At 51.5% G+C, this 10090-nt stretch overlaps 1 long non-coding RNA gene across 1 annotated transcript; it reads left to right on the top strand.

The window, feature by feature from the left end:
• The first annotated feature begins 2805 nt into the window (after positions 1-2805).
• Positions 2806-4767, top strand: LOC311191014. The gene is made up of 3 exons (XR_014617264.1): positions 2806-2883; positions 3724-3917; positions 4627-4767. It is a non-coding gene; the product is annotated as an uncharacterized lncRNA (long non-coding RNA).
• The last annotated feature ends 5323 nt before the right edge of the window (positions 4768-10090 follow it).

The following is a 10090-nucleotide window of genomic DNA, read 5'->3' as shown; positions in this document are numbered from 1 at the left end:
AATGTTGTGAGTCACATGAAACTAATCTAGTATTAAACAAACAACAACAAATTTTCAGCTTATATTCAGGTTGTAAGATCTGTGTCTCAGGAGCCATCTCCTTATTAGATGCAAGCACCCTGTTTGCCATTGGGACTTCTACATCTCTATTTTTAAAAGGTTTGTGGAAGGAACTGTCTGGAAATCACAAAAGACCAACCCCCTCTCAAGGAAAACTGAAGAGATTGGGCTTCTCAGTGCCTGTTTGACTTGGGAAGGTCAGGACAGTCTTTCCCTTCACTTCTGATAGGTTTCTTTTAAGCTAATATCATAGCATGAAAACCTGGCCCCAAGAGTTAACATATTTTGAACGGGTGCACCAATGTCACAGAGAAATACCTCATTTGTGAGACCAGGTGAAGCTTCAGCAGCTAACCAGTGAGGACAGATGCTGCATTGGAAAAACAGAACGAATGCAAAGCAGCACCCATCCTAACATCATCTCCCGCTTTCGGAGCAGGAGAGACAATGTATGAACACAAACATGCCCCTACCCAGCCTGGCCTGCCTCCTCACTATTTAAATAAAGGCCAGGATAAGCAGACCAAGAGTTTGGCTAAGGACCAAGGAGCAGATTGTTTTTTAAGGTATTTAAATACCGAGACATAATCAAGCTCCCAGAAGGATTTTCAGAAGCAATTAGGAACCCAAGTTATGAGAGTCTATTGGTCCTTCTGAAAATCCCATGTGGTATCAAATTAACTGCATCCTTTGGCATCTGAATACCTCTGATTCCTTGTGCTGCTTCTGTTAGGGACCATCCCCCTTGATTTCAGCAGGACAAAGCCTTTGCAGCAAAAAGCTGTGAAATTTCTTCTTGTTCTCTCGTTCACCTAGCTCCCAGAAGAATGGGAAAGCTGCTCTTCCTCTTCTTGCCTAATGAAAATGTTACAGCCCTATGAACTATTTTAACTGGAATTGTAAGAACAGCACTCAGTCCCTTGGCCGTGGCCATGCAGCTCTCTGCTGTGCAGAGAACAGTTTGCTCTGATCAGATGGAGCTTTAGTTACCACAGATTTCACTGCAATGCCCTTCTGACCTGATAGTGCAGATTTGCAACTTCTTTTCTTTTTTTTTTTTTGGTAGAAATCCCTCTTTGATCAGTATGTGATGCAAACAAAGGCTGCAGCGTCCACCTCAGTCCCATGGGATGGTGATGGGACAAAAGTTGCCCACTCTCTCTATTTACGTGCCCCAACATAAATTGGATTGCCTGTGTGGTATCTCATACACACTTTGTCCTAAGAAACACGGTGCCAACCCATTGCTCAAAGACAGCAAAAGAATCGCAGATTGTTTTTTTTTTCTACTTTATAGAAGAAAATGTTCCCTTGATGTGATAAATACTGAACAAGGCTTTTGCTCAGGCTGCAAATAGCAGATTACTTAATCATCTACTATTTAAGTACCTGTTTGTTTTGTTACGAAGTGAAACTTTTGAGCAAGATCATATTACATGTAAAGTAGCTTGCTGCATCTGTAGCTATTAATCCTCAAGTAAAAACAGATTGAAGGTAGTCCCGGGGTCACTTTAATAAGCCTGAGCTGCTGCATCCCACTCATGAGTATCCCACATTACACGTTCCTTACCCTGTCTCTGTGCCAACACTAACATTTTTGCAGTCTCTGGATGACCTTGGCAGGATGATGGGGAGGTGAGATGGTAAGGACCCACTTCTGAGGGGATGCAGGGACCATCACGAGCTTCCAGGAGCACAGACAGGGCTGGGAAACACTGGTCGCCGCGCAGCCTTCCAAGAACCCGCAGGTCATCATACGGTGATGTTACGCTGCAGTAAGGGGGCAGCTGTGAAATGCAAGAAGCCCCCGGAAAGGGAAGAACGGGGAAATGGGGAGCGGTGGAGCAGGAAGGGCGGCAGGCTGCAGCGGTCTGCGCAAAAACAGGGCTGTGGGAGCCACGGGCAGGAGGAGAGTGGCGGCCGGGGAGCCAGAGGAAGGCAAGGGAGGGGGAAGGTGAGGGCTGGGGACGTACGGGCACACAGGTAGCTGACCAGGGCTGCGGAGGGACTCGCTGAGGCGGGAGGGACCCAAGACAGAGCAAGGGATTCGGAGTGTGTTACCCCTGGCTCCGTGCCTGGTCCCGCAGGCACCGGCGGCTCTGGGCGGTGCTGGGGCAAAGGACACGGGCCGGGCCGGGCCTGCGCTGCCCGGGGATGACCTCGAGCCTCCGAGGCGCCGCCGTAACCGGGCGTTTACCGACGGGCGGGCTGCCGCCCCTCAGCTGGCAGGGAAGCCGTTTCGCTCGTTGGCCCGACGCTTTCCTCGGCCGGGGGCCAGCGCAGTGAGCCCTCGCTGGCGCTGCACCGGGGAAGGCAACGCGCCCCGCCACGGCACAGCACGGCACGCCGCGCACGGGGCCCGTTTTCGGGTGGGCCCGGTGAGGGGCCGCGACCGGGGATCGGCGCGTCCCGCCGCCTCCCACGGGGACCCAGCGCACCGCGACCTCGCTGCGGGCACCCCCGGGCCGGGGACGCGGCGCAAGGCCCCGCCGCTGCCGGCGCCTCGCCAAGAAGGGGACGGCGCCGCTGACGCTGCCGCGGGCCGAGCGAACCGCGCACCCGCCCGGCAGCGGCCCCGCTTGCGTCCGGCCGTGCCGCCTGCGCCGCCCGCCGCTCCCGCCCCGGGGCGGGGCCGGGGCCGCCCCCCTCCCTTTCCCCGCAGCGCATTCGCCGCGGGGGCCCCCTCTATGGTGACGTCACCGCCGTGTAAAAAAGCGCCCCGGCAGGCAGGCAGGGCAGCGGGCTGGTGGCGGGGCGGGTGCTGACAGCGGCGAGAGCAGCAGGACGTACCCCAGCGCCGACATGGTGTCCCCCGTCGCCGTGGTGAGTGCGGGCCGCGCGGCGGGCGGGCGGGGAGAGCGGAACCCGCGCCCCCTCCCCCGGCCGCCTCGGCAGGGTCACCCTCCCCGGGCGGTACCCCCCGCCCGCTGCCCCTGCCCGCTGCCGAGGCGCTGCCCCCGAGGCGCGGGCGCTCCGCGCGCGCCGGAGCGCGAGGCAGCGGCCGCTGGCGGAGGGCACCCTCCCCCTCCCGCTCGCCCCCCGCCTGCCTGGTGCCCAGCGCGGCCCTCGGCGGGCGCCGGCGCTCCCACCCCCCGAGCCGCCCCCCCTCCCTTGGCAGCGGTTGCTCTGGCGGCGCGCCTGCCCGGGGGTCCCGCTCTGTCTCCCCCTGTCCCCGCCGCATCTGCCTGACGGAACGCACCTGCTCGCAGCGTCTCCGCTCCAGCTGCCCCGGGCCGGCGCCGTGGGCTCCCTGCCCGCGTTCCCGGGGCCGGCTCGTGTCGGCCACCGCGCCGGGCAGACCTTGCCGGGTGACCTCCCACCGAGACCTCGCGTCCCCCGGCAAGCCGCCCTGGGGCTTCGGTCTGCTGGGATGGTGTCACCTGCCTGTCTCGTGAGGGAGTCATGGTGCTTAATTAACGTACCAGCTGTGAGGTGGCGACTCGCCGCTGTCCTGTCGGTAGGTGATGCGCGTAGCTGCACAGCGGGATTGATGGAGCCCAGCTGGTAGCTGAGGTCGCGGCGGCTGGCGCCGGGCCGGACAGGCAGCGCCGGGTCCTGGCCCTGCGGGTGAAGCGGGGGTGCTGGGGGTCAGTGCTGAAAGAAGCCAGAAGAGCGGAGAAGCGGCGCTGTTAGACGTGCCGCTTCCCGGGTTCCCGTTTCTAGAAGGAGAGGGATGTGTCTGAGCGCACCAGCAGGTCACCGTGTGCGGGAAGAACAGCCGGCGGGGGGAAGCTGCCTGGAGCTCCGCTGCAGCGCTGAGCACCTGCCGCTGGTACCCCGCATCCCTGCGGATCCGTGCTTGGCCTGTTTGGAAATATTTTTGGTGAACGACCAGTCCACCGCGTTCTCCCTCACAGGTAGAAATCCTGTCCCTTCCCTGTTCTGAGCTCACCAAGCCAGGGCTCCAAACTTTTAAATCGCTTTGCCAGTTCTGTGCAGCAGCTTGTATTGTCTGATCCTTGGGATGGGTTTTCACTCAGTTATTAGCATGTACCTGCTAAGTTCATCAGCAGCCTGGGGGTGACTTTTATCTTCTGAGACAGAGGGAAGTAGCTTGCAAATTATACCATTGTGGTGCCAAACTTCCCCCCCTCCTCCCCCCCCCCAGGCTTTAAAAAAAATAACTGAAGAGGTTTGGTGTGTCTGTGCTTCTGTGACACAAGCTAAATTAATCCTTTAAAAATGCATGTGGGTACAGTGACTTGCGTGTGAGTGTGTGTACCTCAGAAGTAAAATGTTATGCTGGGACAATACTGGAATGGCCCCAAAACTGTCAGAATTTGTTTGATAATCCCTGGGAGGCAGTATGTGGATTTTAAGGCTAGTGGATCAGGGTGGGTCTTGCAGAGTACATTTCAAGTGAGCTTTGAGAGGAGGCACGTGTGTGTGTTGGGAAGGGTGTACGTAGTTCAGACTGGAAGGCTTTACCCACCGTAGAAACTGCACTTTAGGAAGGTAGCTTGGGAGGGGAAAAAACCAAAAGTTTTCTTCATTTGCCCTTTTGACATGTAACAACACGTGCTTCTGCTCTGGCTTCATCCCTGACATAACTCTCCTTCACTGAAGGCAACTAATGCAGGTGTGAAGCTGCAGAAAGCTGGAGGCACGGTGAGACCAGGAGCTGTGACCAGAGCTGCAGCTGTTTACCATGGCTGTAGAGGTGGGGAGGGCATCTGATCCTCCAAAGAGCTCATAAAAAAAAAAAGACCTGCCAGCCTTTAGTCTGTTCTTTTCTTTGCATGTCATCATCAGTGGGTTTTCACCTCACTCTTCCGCTGAGGGATTGTGCTGTGCTGCTCTGGCATGGGCTGTGCTGTGGCCTGCAAAGGGCAGGCTGCAGGGGCTGAGAGGCACGGGGGGGTGTTCAGGTGTTCAGCTGGTGGGCTCTCTGGTGAGTAGCTTGTTGAAGGTAACAGCAGTGGTCAACTGGTCTGGCTGCAGCTAGGTGCTATCCTTGGGCCCAGGCCTTATCTCTGTACCTCGCTGCCTTTTGCTGCACAAATAGATCAGGTGTTTGGAGCCAGCATGGCTGTCTCTGCTATGACACATGATGGGGATGTTCTCTGTGGGGGCAGCACCTGAGGCATAATCAAATTAGCCAGAGGAATTGATTTGTCTACAGTGTATGTCCTCTTCCAGTACACTGCAGCATCAGCCTTAATGGGAGGACACTAGAAGAGCACAGCTGAGAGTTACATGAATTTGCTTCCTGTTTTCAAAGCAACAGCCTTTGTACATTACTGCAGCGATGGCCTTGACACACAACCTGTCTCCTGCATCTCCCTCTTCTTCCTTGTTTAGGACATTCTTGTAACAAGAGTCAGAAACCTGGAGCTCCTGATCTGCTGTACAACTGATAGCTGGAAGAAACCATGCAAAGAGGCACAGATCATGGAGAGGAAGCTAGGGAGAGATCATGGCTAGGACTGCTTGTTTGTGCTGCTGCCAGGTGTCCATCGTGACCTGGGGGGTTTGGCATGTCTGCCCCCCATGCAAGCAGAGACCACAGCATTGTGCAGAGCTAGGCAAGCTGTGGTCTCTGGTGCTGCACAATTCGGATGTGCTGAGTGGGGGGCACAAATAAACGAGGCTGGGGCAAAAATACCTGTTAATGTACTGTGCCAGCTCCTCAGCAGGACAACGCTCTGAGGTCCTCCTGCTGCCAGAGTCTAGACTTGCACGGTGCTCAGCTGTGGCAGAGAAGATGCATTTGTCTGCCAGTCCTGCTCCAGCTGGTGAGCCATGCTCACTCTGGTTGGAAGTCACCTTGGAGGTGAGCTTTCACTGCTTACTCTGCTAGGCAAGCAGGGGCGTCCTGCTTAAAGAAGAATAATTTTTATAGTGCTCTGATTATGAGCTGTTTCTTTTGCATAAAGCTGTGTGGGCTGAGAGCCTGTGGTTAGAGACCAGTATTAGTAATAAATGCTGTATTTGCTTCATGGATATGTGAGGTTTAATTCCCTTCCTGTTCAGTCATCTCTGGTCCCATCTTAATAAAAGTCCTTTCTGAGACTGTCTCATTAGTGATTCTTGTCCTGGGATTTGGGGTTTATTTTCACTATTGGTTAAGAAGGAGTTTCTAGCATGAGCTTGTGGGAGATATCCCTTGCCTTAAGGACCTCTCTGCGCAGCAGGCACCATGACTGCAGGGGCTGAGTGTGCAGGAGATGAGCTTGGAGACATGCAGTCATTATGATGTTTACTTAATGCTCCTTGCTCAAAAGGACCTTACTTTTCCCCTGAAGTTAGGACTGAACTTCATGTAAGGCTTCACACTTTACCTTGAGGAAAACAGGGCATGGGAAATAGACATTAATTGGCTGAGAATAGCTCACTATTGGGGGGCAGTTCCAGATCGTACTGGTATGTCTTCTTGAGCAAGATGAACTATGGAGTCTCATCCCTACAACATCCCCACCATACCTGACTTTTATTAGGCCTAGCGCAGTCCTATGTGTGGCATGGAGGTCAAACTCCCTATTTGGGACACATTTGCCCACAAGCCATATATTAACAATCTCCATCCCTTCCCTTTTGTCCTCTGATGTATTTGCATCTTTAAACAGGGATAGCTGTGTTGCTTTGGCTGTATCAAGCAAGTTGAGCCCTTGGTGCTCTCCCCACTAAGTGGGAAGCAGCCAGGAAACCTCCTGGGAGCAGTTGTTGTTGACCCTCTGGGTAGATGCAGGATGCCGTTATGAGGGGGTGGGTATGCAGGTCAGTTAGACAAACTGGGCAAAAAAAAATCCTGGAAGATATGACCTGGAAAGGCAATCCTGATTAACAAATATTGAATAGGGAGAATTGGGTGGATATTATGTGACTTGCTGAGGACGGGTCAAACTGCACCGATACAGACAGATACAGAAAGCCCATGTAAATCGCATTGCTTAGAGACTCTGTGTCATGGGCAGTAGTAGGTCTAAGCATAGTTTAAAAGGCTTATTATTAGAAAGTGTGCTCTATAATCCTCAAACTGCTGTTGAAAACAAGAAAGCCAGATCACGCTTGGAACTATTTCAATCTTTGCTTCTTACATAGGGGATGTATTATTCTGCATCAAGGAATAAAGCGTTAGCAGCCATCGAAGTCAGAAGAAGTAGCTCTTATGGGAGAGAGGCTAATTGTACTTGCTCTCTGTTTATACCAAACATTGTTGCTTTCATTTTAATTTCCCCATTACTTAAATACATCATAAATTAGGATTTTATTAGGCAGGAGGCTTGTAAACATGCACATTTATATACCACACATCCCATTATGGAAATACGGCACATGTATTAAAATGCAAGTAAATTTAAATGTTCTCTAAACATGAGAACTCAATGAAGTAAGGGAAGGTATCATCACCTTAGGTAAGCTTAGCAGGCTCTTAGTAACATTTGTGTTAGTCACACCTTTTTGGAGAAGCCTTAAAAGCTTTGGTCCTCCTGAGCAAAAAGCTGTGCTGATTTATGCCAGCTAGAGCCCAGCCAGTGTTACATGCCACGATTTATTTTTTCAGACTGAACTTGCACATTCTTCCTATGACATTGACATTCTTTGCTGTAGCTGTTGCTATGAGAGGGTGGGCTCGGATATGGGTAACTGAAATCGGAGGCTAGAAAGTGCAGGCTTCTCTCACGCTCTTCCTGGTCCCAGTGTGGTTGCATGAAGCAGTTAGTGCTGATCAGTGCTGCAGGCTGTAGTGCTGTAGATTAAAGGCTTCATTAACTCAAGGATATCGCTCGAGTCACACGCGGCTGTTGTTCAAAGCGTGCTTTGTGCATTAAGATTATGGGTCCAGTTCAGAAGCCTGTACTTACACATAATTCCTCTGAATGGCCAGAGATGTGCTGCTTCTGTTCTCTCTTCCTGTTCAAGTATCTGTATCCAAAATACAGAGTGTGACAGAAGAACCGAAGTTATCTCTCTCTGTGGGTTACTGCGTAATACTACAGAAATAATAACTCCAGTGAAATTAGACTCTGAGAAGATGGCATCTGGAACCCATCTTCTGCTAGCATGTGGAAACTCTTGGACAGCAAAAAGATTATTAGTTATATAACTCCTTCCCAGAGGCCTAAGTGGCTATTATGTTAGTGCTTAATTTTCCTGCTGACCTTCATGTCACACGATGCCCAATAGATTTGTAATTACAATAGAGATGTAGATTTTGCTTACTCCAGCATGTCCAAAATGAAGGTGATGGTTATTGCTTCTTATAGCCTGCTTGTGCCCTTCTTATAGCCATTTTTTACACTGCCATAACCTAAATAGTGTTTAAGCTAATGGCAGGTTTCTGCGTGACAAGTGTGTCGGTCTGGAGCACCCTCCATGTCATACCAAATGTGCACCAGTATCCAGGTGACGTGGAGCAGAAAACTGTCTCTAGAAGAGAACACACCAGCAGAGCTGAGAGGTGGTAGGTGGGCAGGGTGAGAGCTTTCCTGGAAGATTTCCAATGTGCTGGGGTGGAAAGGATTTCAGATACCTGCCGAGAGCCCAGGGGCTCACACCGCAGATCCAGAAATTGCATGGGGTGCAGTTTCTTTGGGTAAGTGCAACTTGTGTCTTGTCTGTTGCAAATCTGCCTGTTGATGAGGATGGTGGCTGTTTTGATTCACTTTGCTACAGATATGCCTTGTTTAAACCAGCAGGCTATGCTTTTCCCCACAACCTAATTTCTATAGTTTACTGCAAAACTTGTACTTTCTAAGACTGAGAGCAGATGAGAGAAGCCTTGTCACTGAACTGACCGTGAAACTTTTGTAAAGTTTGAATGGTAAGGTTTCATTTTTTGCCCCTCACCAGACACCAGCTTTAGGGGCAGATATGTTGCCAGTTGGCGTCAGGCATTGCATTTCTGATTGTCTGTCAAAATGAGTGTGTTTTTGCTGGTGGCAAGCAGTCTCTGAATTGTTGCTTGAGATTGAGGGTAAGCTAGAAGTTAAGCGAGCTTCCCATTTTTCAGCAGAGACAGATGGGACAGATCCTCAGCCTTACATGAGTCATTTTGTCTCCCATGGCTTCAGCAGACCTGGGCTTGTAACGGCTGAGAGCCTGTGACCGTAGCTCGACGGCGGTATCCTGATTCCCCTGTGTCTTCTGGCTTCGTTACAGCATAAATCAGACCAGTCAGGGTGCTTGGATAGCAGTGCTGACTTGTGCTCCATTGCAGGAGAAACTAAGGAAGTTGCATGGCTTTTCCCTGCAACCCTGATATCAAAGGAGTGTGATGACAAGCTTATCACTTAATTGACATTTGGGAAGTTTCCATTTGGCTAATGCCCCATGCATCTGTGGACTTGCACCCTCAGTGTAAAGGGCATAACACTGGTAAGCAGCTGCACGCTCATACGTGACAGTGGTCTGTATTTGTAGATGCTGCCTGATTACAGCAGGGGTTTTGCAAGCCAAACCCTTGATGATACTAGTGTGATTCCTGGGAGTGTGTGGGTTGGTGTTTGTGCAGGTTAGTGTTTGCACCTGCCCACCCCACATCTGTTGAGATTGGCTGGGAAAGTCCAATTTACCTTGGTGTAATTTGTGTCTGATACTGACTTGCCCAGGTCACAACATCTTGACACAAGAATATATAGTGGAATAAAATAGCTGACTCTGACTGTTATACTTTGACCTTACCTCCTCTTAAGCTTACAGCTTATTGGTCCCCTGATAACATGGGGAGGACTGCTGCTGTTTTCTAAGGTACCAGAATGGCACCTCTCTAAATACACATCTTTATTGGGGTACATCGTTAGTTTCCTTTCTGATTTTCTTTAACACCAGTGTTTCATAAGCTTTCAGCCTGCAGGACATGAAATGCAGGTAGAGCATTTCATTCAGCTTTCTGTTTGGCACAAGACAAGCAGAGCTTGTCCCTCCTGGGTTTCCCGGCACAGCCCTGCTCGCTTTTGCCAGAGTTTCCTGATCTTAGTGCAGCTCTTTGCATATATTTGTACAGTGAAGTCTCTTGCATCAAGCTGCCAGCTTTCCCTGCCAGCTTTCCCCCCTTCCCTTCCCCTCCCAGTTCTGCCTTCCCGTTGCC

This window comes from Gallinula chloropus, assembly GCF_964237585.1.
Source record: "Gallinula chloropus genome assembly, chromosome: 4".
NCBI lineage: Eukaryota > Metazoa > Chordata > Aves > Gruiformes > Rallidae > Gallinula > Gallinula chloropus.
Note: the sequence above shows the minus strand (reverse complement) of the source record. Positions and strands in the feature narration are given on the sequence as shown.